This window comes from Tetrao urogallus (genome assembly GCF_951394365.1).
Source record: "Tetrao urogallus genome assembly, chromosome: 10".
Taxonomy (NCBI): Eukaryota; Metazoa; Chordata; class Aves; order Galliformes; family Phasianidae; genus Tetrao; species Tetrao urogallus.
The window spans coordinates 13340178-13360225 of NC_136823.1; positions in this window are offsets into that span (position 1 = coordinate 13340178).

Consider the following 20048-nt stretch of genomic DNA (forward strand, 5'->3'; position numbering starts at 1 on the left):
AAGAGTTCACCAGCAACCTTTTGCATGGTTACCCTTTTCTCACCAGTTTGTGGTGAGTACAGTACAAGTGCTCCACATAACTGCTAATGCTGAACAGTGTGATACATCCACGGTTTCCTTGAGGAAATCCCATGTCCAGCACCAGCTAGTCCAAATAAAAACTGTGCAAGACTTTTCAAAAGGATGCATTGCATTGTAGTTTGCTTCCCCTTTGCCCTGGGATGTGCCAGCACCAGAGCGAGGCAGTGCTGCATGGTAGGAGCTCAGGCTGGAGGCTGGAGATGTGGCTGCTGAACCCCCACACCCCGGAGTGATCCCAGCCCTGGGGATGGTTTTGATCAGTTCAGCCTTGAGTGTTCAAGTACCCAGGGAGAGCTGTAGGGAGAAGGAAGGAATTCAAAGCCTGACAGAGCAGAATGATGCAGAGATTACTGAAGGCATCAGGAGAGTTGCATTTGTGCAGTACCCTTAGCTGAATACTTTTCATGATGGAAGGTAACTGTGGTTCGTGACGCGCTGCCTGAATATCCTTGGTTTAATCTCTTCACACAGGCTTTAAAAATCAGTGAAAGAAGGCTGTGGGGTTGAACTTTGGCAGATGCTTTGGAAATCCGTGTGTTTGCATTGGCGTTTTCCCACACCTGCAGTACTTGGGGCTTAGTCCACGGGGAAATAATTTACAATGATGCTATATGACTTCTCCATAGATTTTTTTCTTAAGGGGGATTAAGTTGTATGTTAAGAACTGTGTTAACAGTCAGATAGTCAATAGAAGGTAGTGATGCATTAGGCTTAAAGTGGAAGAAGGTTGGGATTAGGAGCACATAAGAGCCAAACCCATTCTGCTGCAAGCAGATGCAGCTGTGCTCTCTTCCATGGACGTGCACCTCTTCCCATGGGACTAGAGGAGGCTGGCAGAAGGACCAAGCAAGCATTCACAGGCATGGAGCTCGACTAGGATGCTCTCACGTGCCTGTCTGGCCATCGCTTTGCAATGCCAGCCCCCACGCTGTAACCCCTACTTGGCATTCAGTTGGGATGCTTTTCAAGCAGCAAAAGTTCCCATTGTGCATGCCTGCAAGTTAGGGGAGCCCAGGTCTGTCCCTGTGCTGTAAGATGTGATCCTCAGCAGCCGCAACGCGCGCGTGCATGCGTGTCTGCATCTGTAAAATATTACTCCTTTGTGTCTTGCATGGCTGTGCACCTGCAGACCACGTGAAAGGCATAAACAGCTGTGAGTTGAGCCCATCATTATAGCCAAGCTTTCCAAGAGGGAAAGTGTCATCACAACATCTAAAACCAGTGGTGCTCCTGTACATGGTTATCCCAGCTCTGCTAGGAAGGTGTGGGGGAGGCAGTGGGACTGCCCAGGTGTGCAGGCTGCAGTGCTGGCTCTTCAGCAAGACCAAGGTGGGAAGAGCTTCCGCTTTAACGCAGCATTTGTCCTTACTATTTCACAGTGTCTGTTCCCAAATATGAATTTAGGAGCGGGATAAAAACATCCCAAACCTTCATCCTCCTTCCTGTGTGCAGTCTTCTGCACCGTGGGTCTGTTCAAGGTTAGTGGAATCAGTGACAGGATCTGCTTTGCTTCAGTTGTTTTTCCAATTTCTGACTGCTTGAATTGCTTGAACCCAGAGCGATGTCTTGGAACACTAGGAGAAGACTCTTTATGAAACAGCACAACTGCCTTCTTCTTAACCTTTTTTTAAGCTGATATATTTTATTTAAAAGCTATAAATATAGATATTGATTCTACCAAAGATACATACTACTAATTCTCAGCAAAACAAAACCAACTTAATTAAGAAATAATAATAAAAGTAGTTGTCTTACAGATTTAAGTCTTTCTCAAATTCATGTTTTTCGGTATCAAATCCGGTGTTCTGACGTTTGTGCTCAAATGGTGCCAGTGAATTTTTATATGAAGGGAAAATGCCTATTTATTAATCCACTGCATTGCTGCTCTTTTCTCTGTTTTTTTATTTTTTCTGACAAACATAATTCAGCTTTTATTGTTACCCCGTTGCTTTTCTTCTCTTTGATGCCATTCTAACAATTTTAACAACATTGGCTTTGCTTATCAAAGGAGAAGGAATGCAAAAATAGAGAAAGAGAAGGAACTGTAATGAAGAGATTTGGCCTCTACTTTGTTGTAGCTGTTAAACTGTTTTTAGTGTTTTTGTTAACTATTTGCAAAGGGAAGCATTTTCTACAGAGGATAATTAATTTCAAGAAAAAAGTCTTGAGTTTTAAGAATAAACATGTCTCCAAAAGAGGAGATACTCAATTTTATACAATGTCACAGCTCTCCAACATTTGGGGTAGTGACCTCTTTGTTGTGTTAGAACATTTGAAATGAGCAAGCAGCCATTGTTTCTAAAGACCCAAGCATTCACGTGTACTCTTATTTTCTTTTCCTTCATTTTTAAATAGTGAAACCATTAAAACTGTAAATATTTTGTTGCTTGGATAAGCATCTTCTGGGAACTTTGTATCTATGGTATATAATCATAGAATTTTATATTTTCATATAAAGCTAATTTTTTTCTAGTTTCACCTCCTTCCTAGTTCTGTGGTGGCTATGTGAATCCATACCTTCTGTGTATCAAGGTAGTGAGACACCATCATCACACTCCAAAAAGATTTCCACCCGTCATTTCTTTGGGGCAGTGATTGTGAAGGTTAGATTCTTTTTTTTTTATTTTATTCCATTGTCAGTGTGTGCAATAGGAATTAGACTTAGCCAGTCACTGGATACGTTTGTCTCATTGATCCATTCAGACAAAAAAAAAAAAATGTGGTGTTTGGCTTTGGGACAGGGTGGGAGGGAGGATTTTGAGGGAGATTTTTGGTTTGGTTTGGTTTGGTTTTTTTGTTTGGGGTTTTTTTGTAACTTGAAGAATCTTCTTTTTGTTATGTTTAAAACTATATCAAATCATTCTATTATAGTGTTATTTAATATGTAAATTGTATTGCTATACATAAAATAAAGTATGAATTTTGATGTATTTACAGACTTCTTTCTTATTTGCATCAAATACACATACAGAGCAGATGCGCAAGTCAGTATTTCATGGTCCCTGGTGTGCAGGAAGAATGATGAGATCCAAGGCCTGCTTTAATTAGGTCTCAAATTTCCAAGGAGTACTCAGCCTGGAACTGTCTCTGTCACTTGACAGTGGAGATTGCTTCTGCCCTCTTAATTGTCTCCGACAATCAGAGAGCTTTCTGCCTCTCAGACTATCAGCGCTTCCCTTTCCTCTCCATGACTGTTCCCCCCAGACAGTTGTGACATCAAGATCCCTTTTGGAAAGGGGATTGTCTCTATTCTAAACTGGAGCTTTATACCTGGGTGTGACGTTCCTCAGACCTGGTTCAAGCTATCAGCAGATGTCTGCCTGCAGGAGCAGGGGCTTCCACCCAGCCACTGTCACTTGGTTTGCTGGGGTCACCTGCACCTACTGCTGGGAGCCATGGAGGAGGAGGGAAACACATTCATCCCCACCTGGGGACGGCAGTGAGGGACAGATGTTTCAAATCCTAGAGACAGAGCAGCAAGTATTCCTCATGGCGTGTATTAGAATCCATACCTACTTGCTGCACCACAGCCAAGAGCTGTCATTGAAACAGGCACGTTGTGCTGTCAATGCCCAATTTTGGAAAAAAGAAACATGAACAGCTCCACATACTGCCTGTGGATTTGTGCTGACTGCACGTGTTACTTACATCGTTGTCCTTGTGAGAAAACTGCTTGGTGCTGGGGCTCTTGTTCTGCAGCAGGTGATGATGGGCACGGCAGCTCCAGAGCAGCGCAGGACCAAGCACAACCAGCTGGCAAGGCTTGTGAGCAAACCATTGCTGGGCAGTGGGAACACCTCCTAGGACAGTGACACAACATAAAAAGGGTCATCTGTGGTGGTTACAGAAATCAGCCCCCACCAGCTCCCGAGCTGTCCTGGTGAGTGACGGGCAGGAGGGAAGGCGAAGCCTTGGAAAAGTGCTCGGATCCTGTGCCGATGCTGGAGCAGACCTACATCCAGTGGAAACACACTGTAAGTAGGTCATTAATGCTTGGGCAAAAAAAAAATTATTATTTACCAGCACTTTCCACTACTAACAATATGCCTGAATTAATTGGCGGTATCAGGAGATCCCAACTTCTTCTGTAATGAATAGCTAATGAGTTTAGCCTTTAAGGCTTCCAGAGGCTGCTAACAGTCACGCTAAGCAGGCGCAAATAATAGCAGCGTTTTATTAAATGGATTCAAATGCCAGGTGTACTTTCAAGACCTTTGCAATAATAAAAATATTTTTGATCAATGGCTCAGTCCCGGTCCTGTTACGTGGCCACTTGGAGCTCCGTGCAGGGCCTCGTGCTCTGGCATGTCAGCGCCCCAGCCAGCAGTTGCCTTATTGATCACTTGTGGTTTCTGTTTCCCCTTTGCTGCCAATCACTGGTTTTGATGTTCTGACTTTGTGATGCTTTAAGAAGCAACACTTCACAAAGCAATCCTTCCTGACACTGTGTTCAATTAATGTGACAGTCACTGGGCTCGCTTTTCTTTTCTAAATTGTTATCTTCCTTATGTCCTGAAATCCTTGTTTAGGAGTTGTCAGCTTTGCTGCTGGTTTATGTTATGTTTTAGAATTCTGAAAAGATTCTGCATTTCAGTTCCATGTCTCTTCTGGAAGCGGTTTTCAGTCCTTCACGTTTCACTGTCTCTGTGAGCTGCACTTCCTGCATGGCTCGTAATTTCTGTCACAACTAAATTCAAATCCTGTTGGTCTTATGTCACATACCACAGGATATTCTTGTACGATATCTAATATAAATACTTTGTTCCTATATCTAAGGAGCTGCCAAAAGAGAGGGATTCTGAGTCAACATCAGAAGAAAGCCAGAAGGTATGTGTGTTTTGCCTTGGAAGGATAGCGCTGCTGGCTAGAAGCCTGAGGCTTGATGGAAGGGAATGTTGCATGACCCTCCCCCAGCTCTTTTTTACTGTTTTAATGATCTAGAAGGGTGCCCCAGCTGATAGATGAGAGCCAGCAGGCTCTGCCTGCACAGGCGCAGATGTTCTTCTGCACCATTTAGCCTCTATGGGTGTCAGTTATATCTTGGTCCATCTGGGGATGACACCAGCAGCCAGGAGAGAGCAGAATGCTGAAGCTTTTCCCACACAGAAATCCAGCCTAGGGTTTCAGACAGACAATGGCTACTTTTAGTACAGCTTCTCCTCATAGGTATCATGCACATACAGAAAGCAGTGTGCAATTGTGCTATCCCCTGTAAGCCAGATGTGGAGGAATGAGACGTTAAGACAAAAAAGGCAACAACCAAGTAAACTGCTGCAAGAAATGTAGTAGATTCTTTCAAAAAGCATTTTTGCATCCTAATAGAGAAGCTGCGACTTCTCAGCCATGTGTCACACAGACTCGCAGACTCGCAGTCCCTCCCTACCCATGTGCTGCCCATCATGCACTGGTACAACTGTCCTTGTGCCAGCAGCTGCATCATTGGAAATAAGAACTCTGATCAGCCCATCCTCTATGGGCTTACACTCAGTTCTCAGAGGGTATTCGGTAGGCTGTGGGATGTAGTCAAAGGCTTCATGGTTTGCTTCAGTAAGAAAGACAGAGACACGGTTGGTTGTCATCTTTTGAGGTGCTTTCCTCAAAGCAAGACAGGAAACCCTGGGAAAATGGCAATCACCATTAGTTTTGTAAAATGGAGTTGAGGTGGTTACTTCAAATATCAATTTGGCAGGTGGCATAGCGGGTTCTGTGGTTCAGCAATAGAGCTCCAAGATGCAGTATTCCTGTTCTGCAAGAGAGGAAAGCTGCAATCCTCTTTTTTTCCTTGCTGAGAAAGAAAAGTAAGGGCAGAGTTGACAAGCTTGATTGCAGGAAAAAATGAGATTTATAGCGCACTCTCAGCCAATGCATGGGAGTAAATGATCTCCTGAATAAAGCCTGTCTGTTTTCTCTCTGCAAAGCAGTTCCTACTCCGTACACAAGAGGAATGGAATAGGGGTGTCCTGCATGTACTAGATAAATGAGCAATTTCTTGTAACAAGGTGCTTATCAGGTTCCATCAGCAGACGACCAAGAAGAATAGAAAACCATAGAAAAACAATAAATTGAGGCTTTCATTACATGCAGCCTGATGGGACCATCAGCACCACACAGCTATGCCCTCCAGGAATTCTTCCTAATAGGCTCAAACCATTATCTTTCAGGGTATTGGCTTAGCATCAGAACCACTGGACAAACTCTGATTCCAATCTTCAGATCAACACTCTAAGCAGTAGCTTCCATTTAAAATATTTGATCTCATTTCAATTCTATGTCATTTCACTCATGATATTATCAAATGACATCTGTAGGGAACATCAGGTTGCAGAACATCCTCTGTGTTAATGCCATGGGTGTGACTGTGACCAGAGCAAACTCCAGGTTACCTCAGTTGTAACACAGCGAGATGTATAAAAATAGGTGACAGAGTAAAATGGTTAGGCTATTTAACACTTTACTTAGCTAAGCATAGGAACTCTTAGCAACTAGCAGAGATTGTCCTTTGTGTTGCTTAGCACTAACCTTCAAGCTGAGAAATACCATTAGTGTGGGGAAAAAAATCAAAAAGCTCTTAAAAGTTCAGTAACGTAGGTTAGGAAAGGCTCTGCCTTCTGAATTTTAGTGCCTTAAATAAGCTTCCTTATTACTTAAACCTCTTACTTGGATCCTGTTAGACATATGTTGTGCCTTTGCCTGAAAGTCTCCTAGTGACCTGTAAATTGATTGCAGCCTGTGAAATTGGCTATAAGTAAATCTTAGCTCGTTCTTTTCCCTTTTCCTTTCTTTCTTTCTTTCTTTTTTTTTTTTTTCCCTAAAATAAAGAGGGTGCAGGTGGCTGGTCTACTATCAGAACTTGATAACGCAGTTCAGAAATACAACTGATCTATTGGTGATGCGGTTCCTGAAACCTGTAGCAATTGGCTCACTTAAATTGTGGTCACTGTTAATGCCAGGATGTCAAACCTGAGTTCTCGTCATTTGTGCTGGTTTGTGTAGTCATTCCAAAGACATCTGCAGTACAGGGTCCTATCCACTGGCAGGCACCTAATAGGTCGACATATCTCATAGTAGTCTGTTGCGTTACGGTGTTTGGAAAGAATGAGGAACAGCAGTAACATACCTAATTGGTTTCACGTAGGATGTTGGTACAGTTTTACAGCATTTATTTATCTCACTATCTGTTCACAATTTAGATATGCATTAAAAAATATTTACTATCCTTCTTGCATCACAATAGCAGTGTGCCGTCGCCAGCTTGCATGCCGCTATATCTTCATAACATTCATCCAATAAACTGGGTGAACATTTTATGGGTGTTTTAGCAAGAACTAATTCAAGCTTACATGGTCAGATGAACAGAGCACTGTCACAGTGCACTTTCCTCTGCTCACTGAAATTCTCCTCTTAATTTCCCAGCTTGAGGTATGGGTGCCTGATCAGCAAGTGCTCAGCACCTTGAGTCCCCAGCACAGATGACAGACCAGTCTCTGATTCATCAGCTCTAACAGTGTCTGAAACACATTGCAGTGCTGGTATCCACAGGAGTCAGCAAGATTAAGTATGTAACTGCCAAAAAATGTATTGAGCTGGAATTTGTCCCATAAAAGATACGACAAAAAGAAAAAGGATAAGCTCCAAAATGACAAATGAAAAGAACGTGGTCATTTAAAATAAATGGCATAAAGTCAGTCAAATTACACTCACGTTCACAAATAGGGGATAATAGCAGTCCTCCTCTGCCCTTGCTTTTTATTTTCTTCTTTCATGCGATCCCCTCCTGCTGCACGTAACTGGGACGAAGACCATGCTCTGCAATATGATAAAGCTCATTTTGCGAATGATCACAAAGTCATGGAAACATGGCACAAAGTGTTGTGTCCAACAGCTCCCTGATGAGCTTCAGATTGTTCAAGGCATTCTGTGGGAAAGCTGTATTCTCACAACCATAAACGAGATTAGGAAAGTCCATTCTCTCACAACCCACCACTGCAGGTGCTGTGACCAGGTTTTTGTATTCAATGGGCAATTAATGATAGGCTCAGCAATGAGCAGCCCTGCGCAGGCTGACGTCTTCCTGAGCACACAGCCACCCCTGCACAATTTTTCAGGCTTATCTCCCACTCTCTTTTCTTCCTTACACTGTACAGCAGTTCCTTTCTGAAAGCAAAGTTCCATTATGTTATTTCCATCTCAGTGACTCCAAAAGGCATGTTCCAAAAAGGAATATTAACTTCGGTGACGGGATGCCTTACCTTTGGAGATCTTATTCCACATTCTGCCTGCACTTACAGGGGCTTCAGTCTTTATTTATTTTCTTTGCCAGCTCTCAGCATCCTTCCTAGGCAGCATGATGCATTAACTTTCCACATAATGAACATTCCACTTTGGTCCTATACTCTGAAATACATCCCTGTCTAAATGAGATTTCAGTACTCTGCTTTGCTGATTTCCAGCTCTGTGCCATGGTCCTTGTGTTCTGTAGGTGGGCAATACCAAAAGAGCCCTTCAGACCCAGAAATATTGCTTTTAATGCAATCTCTGTTGTATTGGAGAGGTGAGGAGAGGAAGAGCTTTACATTTTTTAGTCTAGTTTCAACAATAAAGTTATTAAAGTTATTTTCCACCTTGCAAGAAAGGTGCCTGATGATTATATTGTTCCTTCCTTTTAAACTAATTTTATTTCGATATGGTGCATTTGCAGTCATCATAATCCTATTGTTGCATGTTATTCCCAGTGTAATGAACGAGAAGTACTAGTGCTTGTGGAAGGGCGTTGTGCTAGTTTTTTGTTTTTGTTTTTAAATTCTATCTTCTGCTATGATATCAGAAGATAGGCCAATTCACTCCCTACAATCCTTCCTATCCACTTCTCGTTGAGTTTAGTTTAGTTAAAGAATGCAAGTTATTTTGCAAAGCAATATGAAGAAAGATGTAAGGTTATTCTACAAAAGGCAGGCTGCATCTACACTGTTAAAATGTCTGTCCCAGTCTTAGAGAAGTATAGGTACATCCCTGCAGTTCAGCTTCTCGTGGGAGGTGAGAATATACATACAGCTGTAAAGCTGTGTAGTCAGTTCCTGAACACTGGGTTTGGAAAGGATGACAATCAGTTTCACGCAGTGCCATTTAAACTGCTATAGCTTACATTCTGCTTTCCCAAAAGTATTCCTTTGAGCCCTGAACTTGAGGGAATTTAGGATACAGTGAACTTCGGGAGAATGGTATTTTAGCCTTACTACAATTACAATCACCTTGATAGGCGCACAAAACCTGAAGTCATGCTCTAGAACCAAGTGAACCAAAGGCCAAAGGCAGGCATGAAGCACTTGGTGGCTGGGCTGGCACAGGAGGCCACTGCGCTGCAGAGATCCCAGCTCTCCAGCTGCCAGTGGAGACATGATTTTGTTCCCAGGGAACAGTTTGTTGTTGAGGGGAATTCCAAACAGAAACCCTCTAACTGCAAAGCTGTCCCATGCACTGCTGTAACAAAGCATTTTGTCAAGAAGCCATTACTGCCTCTGCTTGGCTCTAAAGTGAGCTTCCTAACAATGCAACGATAGAAGGAAAACAAATTCTTCTCTCCTCCCACCTCAGTTCCAGCTGACACATTTCCTATTTACAGAATGATCTTGACAAGCATAAGCAAGCACTGACTGACAAAATAGCATTAAGAAGTGCTCTCATATTATATGCCCGTTAATGTCATCTTAACTTTCCTTTTGTAATGGTTAATATGAATTAATAGATACTTTCACAGATAGGTCTCAATTGTTATAGGCGATTACTGAGTTCAGCAGGTTATTACTGCAATATAACATTATCTGCTGATGGGCTTGTAAACCTTGTTTTCCTTATCTGCTAGGAGCGTATATGATCTATTAATGATATATAAACTAACCTCATTATAAGGCTGTAGTATGGAGAGCAACAGATTACAAAGCAAACAGGCAGTGCTCCAGCTCTAAGTTCCCCATGCAGTTAATCCCAGCTTCATTATGTGATCCTCATTTAGATTTTATCATACGCTGTTGTATTCTGGAGGGCTCCACTTCTTCCTAGGATGTGATTAGCAATCATCCACATCCCGCATTTGCCCACACAGCATTTGATGTCTGCAGCAAAGCTGAGCTCCTGACATCGTGTTGGTATGCACAGATTGGGGAATAAGGCCAAGAATCTGCTGGCAGTTTTCAAAGTAAGCAGAGCTCTGGACAGTTCTGTGGGTCTGCCCTCAGTGGAGAGGCCACAGAGAAGGCTAAACCTGTCCTCACCCCCATCTCTGAGCTGGTGCTCCAATTCCCCTCTCACAAGATCTGTCTGCTGCCAAAAGGCACAGCATCACCATGAAATCAGAATTCCCCATCTTTGTCAGCCTTGATCTTAACATGTGTGTTTTCATGAAGTGGCCACAAGGTAAAGTATTAAATCAACAAGCAGCCACCCTCAGTGTAAAATGGCCAAAGAAACTTGCAAAGAAGGAATAGCGGTGGTTCTTTTCCCAATGGAAAACTTGGAAATGGTTTATGCTCAGATCTTTTGTTTTTCACAACAGTCCCTTCCCAGTGCTCTCCAAACAGCCAGCCAACAAAGTTTTACAAAATCCTCTGTACTTGAATGTTTTTTGCCAGTTCTTCCTCAAAGGCAGTGACACCGTGGGCGCTCAGCTGCAGTATCTGTAAAAAATAATAGCAAACTGGAAAGAGCAGATTGTTCTCAAAGAGTGGCAGAGCCATTCATGGCATACACAGACTTGTTAAAATTCGGTTTTCTGAATTCATGACAATGGCTTTTCTTGGAGCCTCTTCAGGCAGGAGGCTCTCTCAGGACATCCAGGTAGAGCAGCTGGTCTGGGCAAGTTCTAAGGCAAAAAATCTGGACTTTTCTGAAGCCACTGGCAAAGTTCATTCTGAGTTTAGTGGAGCCAAGATTTTACTGTCACCTTATCACTAAATCTCTTGGCTTTCAGCATTACTGCATTTTTTCCTGAGCAATTTTAGGCATATCATTTCCAGACTTCTGACAGAGATATTTATGATGAACAGTAATTATTCTGTTGTAGTGGTATCCTGGGACCTTAGCTGTGGGCCCATGTGCATCATTAGAAGCGGTGTGTGGATGCATAATGAAGAGACAGGTTTGCTGTTTATTTATGTGTGATGCTCTTTACCTTATCCTCAGACATTTACACAAATGAGTTCAAGCTGAGGAATAAACACAAAGATGTGGCCATGATGTCTGGTTCGGGATGTGCCTCATCTGCAGACTGTCAGAAATCAGTAAGAATTTATGTGTGCTGCTCTTTACCATGTCCCCTGGATACCCTCTATTGTCTGCTTTTAGAGAAAAAGTACAGGATGAATATTCTGATGCTGTTGATAATGCAGATCTCATCTTTTGTGTTATATTGGGAAGATCTGCCTGGAACTTCCAGTGGTGCCATGGGAAACAAGCCTGAATCCTACACCCTGATAGCAAATGGCTGCCTCTTTCTGTAGTACTTACATAATGTGTGTCTTTTTTTGGTGAGTACTAGTGGGTCTTTGCAGAGCATTCTGTCAGTTTGAAAAGAATGAAGTCATTTTTAAACATAGTGCTTCCCATGAGATTAATCTGGTTTTAGGATATATATTTGGGCCTAGGAAATTGCTAGAAAATCAAATGCCTCTGTAGAAGTTTTAGTCAAAAAGTTACCAAACAATTTTCCCAAGACACATTTACTGTATATCAGTTTTGAGGCTGAAAGCTTTTGTTGGCTCTGTCTCTCTTCATTCCCATATCATGCTGAGTTATTTTCTAAAACTAATCCAATTATTTTTCTGAATGCAAATAAATGAAATCTAAACACAGACTACACCAGAAAGATGATGAGAAGGAAGGCGTGTTTATCATATCTTCCCAGCCTTCCAAGAGTTGTATTTCTTCATGGTCTTGCAAGCAAATGCAATGAGAATAAACAAACAAAAAAAAGACTGTCAATAAATTACAGGGGAAAAGGAAGCCTTTTTTTTTTTTTCTCTCTGAACTTGTGTAGGTTTTGCAAACGCATGATTTGTTTGAAAGTAACTCCTTCTGGGGTGTTATGTGTCAGGTCGAGGCAGGAGCACTACTGAGGTTTGGAGGTAAAAGCACCTCAGCTTGGAGGAACAAGGCAGGGGGGTCAAAACAAGGTAGAGAGCACATCATTAGCTGCATCTTTCTTTTCTGCCCTGTTGTGAACACAGGCAATTAATGTCTTCTTATCTGAAAGGAGCAAATTCTGTAGTAGTTGCTGGTTCCTGTGCATGGTGAGAGCTGCTCCTGCTCCTGCAGAGCACAAAACCAGATGAAGATTAAGGGCAATACACTGCTTTTATCACGCACACACAGACACCAGTGTGAGATCGTGTGGGATAAGAAGTGGATCCACATTGCAGCTCCTGGTCAGCACGGGCAGGCCCTGGTGGGAGCATCCAGTGCAGTGTGCCTGTTCTTATCTGCTCCTACCGCCCAGCAGCTCTGCCTGGAGGCACACGGAAAGGAGCAGTTGGCTGCAGAGGTAAAAGCAATGGAGGAGTGCTGACATCCTTTAAAAGCTGTCTTTACTGATTCGCTTTGGTTCTCTCTCATAGTGCATCTTTAGAAAGACCCAGTGATGGAACAGCTCTTGACTTGTGTGACTCCAAATTAAATTAGCTGGTTCTTCCTTTATTAAAAATACTCGCTTCTCCTACTGAACAGATTTCTGTAGTTTCTTTCCTTCATTTGGTCTTTTATTTTAAATTAATTCCGCTTCCAATTCTGCGCTATATCTTCAGCAGGAGATGTGCCCCAGAAAGCCCAGGAGGGCTTGATACAAAGTAATCAAGTTACACTAGAAATGATCCTCTATGTGCCAGTATTACATTTCAAAATGAATTTTTAACACTTTACTAAAAAATTATGATTACATGAACAAGTAGATTACAATTGAGGGTACAACTGAGGGTACGAGAGAGGGACCTTGAGCACTTTGCTGTGTTGGATTTGGGCCATGGATCCTAATGTTGTTTCCATGATGCTTTCTACAAGACAAGCACAGTCTCTCATGCACAGAGACTGAAAGCAATTTTCTTCCTTTGACTGTGCTTCCTGTAGTGCAGTCAGAAGTCTCTTCTAGAAATCTAGAACAGTCTAAACCAAAGTGTATAAAAGTTATGAACTGCATATTTTAAGTAGAACTGGGGAAGCATAATTTTAATCAGCCCTGTTTGACTATTCCAGTTGGCATAACGTATAAAAAGATATCACAAATTATTCTGAGAGATTAGCCAATTATGGAGAGCCATTTCCAGAGAGGAAACTTACGATATCTCACTAACTGCTTGATTTATATGACAGTCCATATTTTAGCACAAGTTTGCTTGATTGCTTATATAAACTTGTTTTATATCAGTTGCTTTAAATACAATAAAATTTTAAGTAAATACACAGCTCTTTGAATAACAGAACCTGGTTTATTATGAGTTTGTGTTGTTAGGAGAAATCCTATGTGGAGCATTTGACATATATTAAGTGCCAAGCTCTCTTTGTAGCCTTTCCTCCTCTCTGCATGGCCATCTATTTTCACAGAACTGTGTGAACTGTGATGTCTTTGAGGCTAGTAACCTTAGAGTCAAACTTGGCTGCAGTTGATCAACTTCAGAAATTACTGAAGGAGATGTTAAAGATGTGCATACACGTGCAAAGCTGTGCATACACACATGCACAGACTGCGAATTTACGTAGAAAAACATTTTCTTAAAAAAAGCTGACATAAATGGGAGAAACCATTTTCAGTAACTGAAGATCTAGCCATCAGCCAATACCCTTCTGTGATATGGTTTAATGAAGAAAATAAAAGATATTTCCTAAGGAAAGTAATTTTCTCATTCCTTAGACTACATTTCTTTGATCATATTTCCCATCAAGTTTACTACTTCACCTGTCCAAGGAAAATCTCCTCTACTACTTTAAGCTGAAATACAAATGCCAGAAAACCAAGCATTGACCCTTTCCATGTCAGTGGCAGCACTGACATTTTCATCCAGCTATTTTAAACCCTGGACTCTACAGTGCTGTCCCTAATTCTGATAACAAATAGAGCCCTCTTCAGCAAAGCTGAAGATGTTCAATTGGGCAAGAAAATCTGAGAATGTTATTAGAACTTGCTGTTATTTTAATATTTTAAACTGATAAGTATTTGAAAACCAACTTGAAAGCTCAGATTTAAATTCACCTGTCTTTCTGTGCCTTAGGCTATGAAATAGGTTCAGACAAACAGCAAACGTCATGTAGGACTTTGTAATGTAAAGCTCACATTGAGATCAGAGCAAATAGAAGTTTACATTAGAAAGCCAATGCAGGTAGAAAGATCTTCACAACACAGAGATTAAAAAAAAAAAAATTAACCTTCCGATGTGTGGATAGCAAAGCAATACTTCACACACATACAGCTTTGGTGATAACTGCAAGAAGGCTGCCTTGGAGGGCAAATGATAGCAGACCGCCAAGTTCTGCACTGTGTGGTTTATTGCAAACTTTCTCCACTATCTTCATCATCCTAAAAGCTTTCTCTTTGGGTTGAATTCATTTTTCTTGAACTCAGATGACCAGAAACACAGCACAACAGTTACAGCTGCTCCAACAAGTAGGAAGAACCCTAACAGGCTTGCAACAAGCTCAGCTAACTAATTCTCTCCAAGGGAAAGACAAGAGAAGTAGTCCATCTTTTTCTTTGTGTGCTGATTTACAGGTAGGCATGACAAGGGGGTTTAAATTGAAGGACAGAGTATATGTTGTAATTGGGGACTACTCATGATTACTTGTGTCCCCTGGAATTTTTCATTATTTCAAGTTTAACGCTACTTAGACAACCCTTCTCTCTCTCTACTTCCTACTCACTCATACAAAGTAAATATGACGCATTCCTGTTCATCTGTTATACGGTGTTACAAAGCAAACTTGATTCATTTTATGATACAGGGCTTCAGATATTGACGTTCATTCTGCTTTTCTTAGATTTGTGTGACCATGCTGCTTGCATTTCTGATTTTAGTGTGGCTATTAACATTCTAAAAGTTTTGTTAAGCCTTGTTTTCATTAATATGAAGTTTAAAACATGCCCTGAAGAAAACAGTATTCTTCGCCACCAACAAAAAAGAATGGAAAGCAGAAGTGGAAGGGGAAGGGAGGGAAAGGGAAAGGGAAAGGGAAAGGGAAAGGGAAAGGGAAAGGGAAAGGGAAAGGGAAAGGGAAAGGGAAAGGGAAAGGGAAAGGGAAAGGGAAAGGGAAAGGGAAAGGGAAAGGGAAAGGGAAAGGGAAAGGGAAAGGGAAAGGGAAAGGGAAAGGGAAAGGGAAAGGAGAAGGAGAAAAAGGAAAAGGAAAAGGAAAAGGAAAAGGAAAAGGAAAAGGAAAAGGAAAAGGAAAAGGAAAAGGAAAAGGAAAAGGAAAAGGAAAAGGAAAAGGAAAAGGAAAAGGAAAAGGAAAAGGAAAAGGAAAAGGAAAAGGGAAGAAATGAGACCATGGAAACAAATTAGAAGAAAGAGATTAGTCAAACAAAGGATACTTTTTTCTTTAAAAAATCTGTTATAAAGGCTACATTTGAGGATTTTCCATTCTGGTTACCTAACAAAATGCCTTTGGGCATGATTTTTTTTAGCAGTGCTAAGGAGCACCACTCAAAATGATTTAAATTGCAGTTCTGAGCACTCAGCTGCTCTGAAAATCAGGCCCTATATGGGTCAAGTTGGTCATTTCCTCTAAATGAACACCTAAGGAAACTTTAAGTGAGATGGTTCCGACTCTGAATCCACAGTGGCAGAGATGGGAGCAGAACTTAGGCTTTCTGACTGACTGATCAAATGACTAGACTGTGCTATCACCAAAAAGGAAAGTTTAAAGAATGACTCTGAAAGGTTATTTTCACTGAATTGCTGAGTACATAAAATGAGTTGAAAGAAAGGGTAAAACTTCTTGAAAGGGTTTAGAAATGGTTATATTTATAATCTGTTGTGGTAGGATTTAGGAGTCCAGTGTTCAGTGAAGCTAGACTGACAAATTTATTACAGTTATAAGGCTGAGAAACCTATTAGAAGAAACATAATAGAAAGCACATTTTTGTGAAGGTTTAATAGGGACTGAAACAATTCAACAAAAGACTAAATTTAGTAAAGGGGGGAAGTCATTTAATACATCTTCCCAAAAAGATTGAGTGACTTTTCTTTAAAAATGAAGATTTTTTTTTTTCTATAAAAAATGAAAAATTCAACTTCTGTAACAACAACTAGTAAAAAGGCTTATTAGAAACTGGCTTCTTTTGCAAGTTCTGCTGTTTTCATTGTCAATAAATGTTGGTGTTATGCAATAAGACAAGCATTGTTGCCTCTCTAATTTCTCTCAGGGGTTGAAGAAATTCATAATGAAAGCATTCAAAATCTGAACTGAAATTAAAAAATACAGCACTCTTGTTCAGATTTGCATGGCGAAAAAATGGGGACAAAAACTAAATAGTGCAGTCAGCTGGAAGCAGTTGGACAATTGTTTAAATAACCAGTGCTTGCACGGGGTTGGATTCAGGTGAACATCAGCAGGCGCTGGCTTGCTCCATGGCAATCTTGTGGTGGTCTTGGTGCTCACAGGAGGAGAACACTTTTAGTTCTAAGGGAAGTAACGTCGTCTGTGTGGGTCGTGAAGTGCTGCCTGCAAGGTCCAAGCGAGCAAAGCATCCCCATTCAACAGACTTCAAATAGGAACAGAGAATTGTGGTTCTCCAAGTGTTTGTTTTCATTGGGTTCCCTGCGTTCAGCTTAGGAAGAACAGACAACAGGAGTTGTTTGAAATAAAGCTGTAATTTACGATCCTAACATGCTGAGAAGCAATTAAATTCAAGCTAATTACTGTAAATAGTTTTTATAATTACGTGTAAAACATTCTACTACCTGTACATCTGTTAAAGTCAGTTGAGGCCCGTTGATTTCCCTTTTTCTGACGAGAAGCCTTCATGTTATTCCTCAAGAACCAAACTGTTTTCTTGAAATCTTTAAAAAAAAAAACAAACCTATACCATAAAAACTAAATATGAAAAGTACCTGTTAAGACATGTGTGGTATCTGCTTGACAATTACATCAGTACACTGTCTCAGGTATTGCCTAAGCTATTTTGTATTTCGTAGCTGTATCAACTGCTACTGGAAATACAGTTCCAGAACCTAAAAGCACCTTACCCAAAAGCACGAAATAAATAAATAAACAAATCGATCAATGAATTTTCAGCCGAGGGCTGATTATCTTCATCCTATGTATCAGAAATCAATTGAGCTACCAAATAACAAAATGCAAGTACTGGAACACGATGTTAGTCGCCCTGCCATTCACAACTTAGGAGTTTCCTCTCAGCTCAAGTCTTAGTACTGCAATGAAGCCAACTAAATAACCCTGAACAGAGAACGGCATGGGTGTGCCAACGGTAAGGTTGACACCAACCCTTGAATACTGGAACACAAGGAGAGAGAGGAACTACAAGGCAGTTTATGCAACTTTTAACACTGGATGTGTTATTAGCTTTCTCCCTGCTAGGAGAACATTTCCTTGAACATCTTTGCCTTTTTAGCTTGTTGTAACTTCAAGTAGCTTAGCAAAGGGGTTGTGCAGTTGCTTGAAATGCTGCCAACTGTCTTCCACTTTGTTGATAGGAAAACCTGCCAAACCCAAGGTGGTGGCCACAAGCTACTCTCATGGAATTTCATGGCTCTTAGATTGCTCCATAGGCCTGGAATATCTTAGTATCACATAAGAAATGTTTATGTGCAGATACACTTGGGATCTTCAAGTAGCTGTTAAACTGTTATAGCAATAGAGATACAAGCAAAGAAAGAAGAGGAAAGCAAAGCAGTCATAAAAAAAAATTAAGTGTGTGCATTTTTAAACTAGTTTTTTAAGTGGTTTTGTATAAAAAGTCCTTTCTTACAACTTTCCTATTGAAATACTCCAGTTTTAAAATCCAAATACATAAAAACACTCATTTTTTTAAAACTGACATATGGCACAAATTGGAACCAGTAAATAAAAGCACATAAAGCTAAACTATGCCCTTCTAAATGCCAGCAAAAATGACAACATAAAATACTAGCTATATAAACTACGCACAGGTGTGTAGCGTATCACAAGCAAAAAACCCACATCTTGCAATTATAAGCCTACAGTATTTATTTCACTTGTCTGTAATTACATTTTATACATGTTTGTTTAGTAATATCAATCCAAGACATCATTTTGAGGATGTAATTAACTGCATGTTATAGCAGAATGTGTTTGTCTGGTTTTGTGCGTTTCAAGATTTAAGAGCTTTTGTTAGCTGTGTTTAAGTGCCACCTAGTGTTACAATTCACAAATTTCACTCCGAAAACCCTTTTCCCTACATTTTCAGAATAAAACCGAAGCGTGTGGGCTAAGAAAACACACAGGGTCATAATGCCTACGTTTCAGTACTAACAGTATGTCCTTAATCCATATTTAGTCACTCAGACTATATGGAGAACAGCTCTCATGCATAACACTGTCGCAAAAGACTGCAACCAAGCAACAGCGAAACTGATGTCAAACTGCACTCTGACATCTGCGCAGCAGGGCAGGAAAAACAGATCTCAGGGCCTCAGATACAGGTAACTAGTTTTTAAGATCTTTTGTTGTTGTTATTTAATTAGTGATGCAACAGTAAATTCAGAGAGATGCGTTTAATGAAGAGATGACTGTTTCTGGGGGGGGTGGAATGTATTTTTACTAAAAGAAATTTAAAGAAATTTACCAGATTATGTAAAATGCCCTGTGTAATTGGAAACGGAGAGGGATGGAAGCATAATAATCTACAGAGCACATTTCAGTTAGGTGCCAGCACACTGAGGTCTGCAAGAATCATAGAATCATAGACAGGCCTGGGTTGAGAAGGACCACAATGATCATCTAGTTTCAACCTCCCCCCCGCTATGTGCAGTGTTGCCAACCACCAAGAGAATGTCTTTCGTCATGTAAGTCCACCCCATTCATAAATCCCCATTTCTGCAATGCCCTTCGAGGCTTTCATTGTGGCTGCCTTGCAATACAAGGAACCAGCTATTCAAAGCAGCCTGCTATGGGGATTTTTGACTGTTAGTGCCAGATTTCTTTTTTAAAGGAAGTTTAGAACTTGTGCTCTTGACAAGTTGGGAACTAAACTAGGTTAGGCTATATTTCTGATGAAAAAAAAAAAAACCACCAAAACCATAGTTTATAGCTCATTAGCTATTGACATATTGTTCCACCCCACTGTCATATAAAGAGGTCATTAAGAAGTTATGTTTTCCATCCTCTGCTCCCACAACACTGAACAACTGACAGTACCTGCAGCTTAACAAAAACGTTCTTGTTCTTTGCTCTGTCTACAAATGACATATGCAGTGGTTTACATACGGCAAAGTTCAGTTTGTGCCCACACTTTATGGAATTCATCAAATGCTACCATGCTACCGAAAAAAATAAAAAGGGAGAGATTGCTGCCATTAAGGATAACTGGTGTAGCTCAGTAGAACGTGGAAATGGCGTTCCAAGTAAAATGAAGATTTTATGGACTATTTATCCCGCATGCTGTAGTAAGGAGGGAAAAGAGAAGGAACTGAGGAATCACAAGGAAAACCTGATCAGCAGTGGGACAGGTTCCTGCTGAAGTCTCCTAATAGAAAAATGTTTGCATTGGGAAAATGAACTCTTTTAGAAACCACCTGCACCGTCAGTGCGCTTAAATTTGTCAGACAACAGTGGGGAAAAAAATGAAGAAAATGGGAGTTGTATTGAACAGCCATATGGTATTTGACATACAGTTTCCTGGCTCGTGTTTTCTGCAAGGGCAAAACACAAAAAGTGGGTTAATTGTGCCTCTTAAAGTAATGTGTTTTATCGGAAGTCTGAAGGAATCAGCCTCAGTAGCGCTCAGAGGCTTAGAA